The sequence below is a fragment of the Myotis davidii genome, unplaced genomic scaffold (genome assembly GCF_000327345.1).
Source record: "Myotis davidii unplaced genomic scaffold, ASM32734v1 scaffold151, whole genome shotgun sequence".
Taxonomy (NCBI): domain Eukaryota; kingdom Metazoa; phylum Chordata; class Mammalia; order Chiroptera; family Vespertilionidae; genus Myotis; species Myotis davidii.
The window spans coordinates 313,364-316,506 of record NW_006285248.1 but is presented as its reverse complement, the minus strand read 5'-3'; the positions used below and the strand labels follow the sequence as shown (position 1 = coordinate 316,506).

At 40.4% G+C, this 3,143-nt stretch overlaps 1 pseudogene; it reads left to right on the top strand.

The window, feature by feature from the left end:
• Positions 1 to 1,381: 1,381 nt before the first annotated feature.
• On the top strand, positions 1,382 to 2,042 carry LOC102766695 (annotated as a pseudogene).
• Positions 2,043 to 3,143: the final 1,101 nt, after the last annotated feature.

Below are 3,143 nucleotides of genomic sequence, written 5' to 3'. Positions count from 1 at the left end.
ACCGGGGGTCCTAGGGAGGCAATGAAGCTCTGTGAAATTTAGTCTGAATCCTGAAATGTGTCCAAATCACCAGCTGCCAACTAACCTGCCCCAAATCTGACAGGAAATTCAAACCAGCATGTTTTCCTGTTTTAAAGAGAGGTGCTGTTTTGCTGCTTTTTTATTTCTTCTTCTTAAAACAACCATGAGTTGGTATTGAAACATCTGAGTCATATGGAAGGGATAGAATGGAACAAAATGACACAAAACCAAACAAATCCCTGGAGCTGAAGAAATTCCTGGCTGTGATCAGAGTGCAGGCCTCTGCAGAATGGGTCTAAAGGGAGCAAACCTCAAAGCCAAAAGGTCTGGGTGTGAAGCTTCCTAAAATGCAAGTGTGGAAATGCAAGCGTCCACCAGTGGAAGCTGATTCGTTTTCCAAAACTCCGTGGAGGACAGTGTTTCAGAGCTGCTGAAGCTCGTACTTTGCTGACTCAGAACTCAAAAGCAGGAAGAATAGGAATGTTTTGGAAACTGCCTCTTCTGTCTGACAGGTCTCTGATCCCCCCTTCTTTGCATTTGTGAAAAGATCCTTTTTTGGCTCCTGGATCTGAATGGAGAAGGATTCTGATCCATATGTGACCAGAGTCCAGGGAGCAGCAGCCTGTCCAGATTCAGTACCTCTCAAACCTTTTTTCCAGAAGGGAAATTCTCATATGGAAAAAATCTTACTTGGAACCCCAATACTTAAACAATTAAAATCAGAGCTGCTCTGGGAGAGGAGGATACAGTCACCTCACTGAATGATTCTATTAATGGAAATACTTATTCTGAGTGTATAAAAATGTCATTATTTACAGAAATGTGATTTAAAAGTACCTCGACATTTTGCATTTTTTCATGACAAATTATATTAATATAATAATTTTACTTTATATTTGTATAACTGGTGAACGTTCTTGTCCCCAGAAATCCCAGGGACTAAAGTGTTTCAAAACAGATTTAAAAACAAGAGAAAGAAAAGCCCGAAAATGAATATGAGATTTGGCAGAAATCGGCCAGATGCTCATCCATTCCATTTCTTCCTCCTGGGAACAGAGGAATACCACATATTCCAGCTGCCTTTGCAAATAAATTAGGAGCATGTGACTGAGTTCTGGCCAATAGATTATGGGTGAAAAGCATATGTATTTCTTTCATCCCAGAGGAAGCTGTAGCCAAACCTTTAATCACCTACCACAATGAATAGGACATGAATCAGTATAAGTGAGAATTGCTCCAGAACTCTACCATAAGATGTTGGTGGTTGATGGCATGGACAAGTTCACAAATTTGGACACCACTTCCAGAATGAAGGAATCATTTGACTCATAATCCTGAGTTCGCCACCTGTGAGTTCTACATGGCTTACACAGACTATCAAGATATCCTGGAAATCGTGGAGATGATCTCAGGGATGGTAAGGAACATTACGGGCAGTTACAAGGTTACCTACCATCCTCTTCAAAATGGAATGAACCTCTTCAAAATAGAAGAAAATTCTTACTGATACATATGTGACAAAAGCTGTTAAATGCCTCCACCTTGGACCACAGCCAGGCTACTTGATAAACGTGTTGGGGACTTCCTGTAAATGACATGCATCAATCCTACATTCAACTGTGACCATTGCAGAGAATGAATGGGCTCTAGAAGGTCTGACTGAGGCTTTGAGCTGTTTGTCATGAAGAAGGAAATATGTAATGCCTACACCCAGCTGAGTGACTGACTCCATGAGGCAGTGGCAGCTTTTTGAAGAGCAGGCCAAGGCCGAGACGGCTGGAGATGATGAGGTCATGTTCATAGATGAAGACTTCCGCACTGCCATGAACTATGGACTGCCCCCACTTCCCTGCCCCCGAGCTGGCTGGGGCATGGGCATCCACCAAGCCATTATGTTTCTCACAGACACCGATAACATCAAAGAAGCACTTCTGTTTCCTGTCATAAAACCCAAAGACAAGAAGGAAAATGTAGCAACCACCGATACACTGGAAAGCACAACAGCTGGCACTTCTATCTAATAATTATAAACCACATAGCTCAGGCATCTTAGCATTTCTGCAAAAGATCAAGGACTACAAGGGAATTCTTGAATGTTGCTATCCATTTGATTATCACAGTTCAGTCACCAGAAGAGAGAAAAGGAATTAAGAATTCCTTTTTTAAATTCCTGGTTACTAAATAATCTGTTTTTCTCTAAAAAATAAAAGCAACATTTCACCACTGTGTCTGTTTCAGTGGAGGTTACATCACAGATAAATGGAGATGCTTTGTACCACATCATGATTTGTGCAGAACTTACTCCAGTGAAGGAACTCCGGCATTGACCTTTGGCTGTGCTTCCATTGATGGCAGACAACTTGACCATATTGTGACCACTTTCTTACATGCCTCAGATATATGAAGAGCATGAGTGGCAAATTTCTTTCATTAAAGCTGTAATCAAGTTTTTAAAAACAGACTATAGTACAAATAAGAATATCCCATAATTATTAACATGATGCCAAGACCAACAAGACTTTTCTTTGTAGCAATCACTGTTATGATTTTATACATGGAATATTAATATACCATTTTTCCTTTCTGGTGAGCAAATGAATGAAAGCTGTTTTGTAGGTGGTTCTGCTTTCACTTGAAGAGTGACTTCCAATAAAACCTCAGCCTCACACACATAAGAAGGGCAACAAAGAATGGGTGCAAGCTGGATTCACCTACTTGGTATGGGTTATTTTTACACTATGAAAGAAATCATAACTATATACTCCCAAATATAGATATACTTCCTTTCCTCCTCTAATGCCAAGGTTGAGTTTTAGTTGTAAATATGAAGCAGTGGTTATAACATACTTCAGCTCCAGGGGGCTGCATCTGAGTTCTTATTCTGGGAAGGAGTCAAGAACAAGAGTAACCCTCTGGATGGAAGAGGTAGGAGTAATGTGTAATAATGTAATAGGGACTTAAAGTCATTTTTAGAAAATATATTTTATTGATTTTTTACAGAGAGGAAGGGAGAGAGATAGAGAGTTAGAAACATCAATGAGAGAGAAAAATTGATCAGCTGCCTCCTGCACACCCTCTACTGGGGATATGCCAGCAACCAAGGTACATGCCCTTGGCCTAAA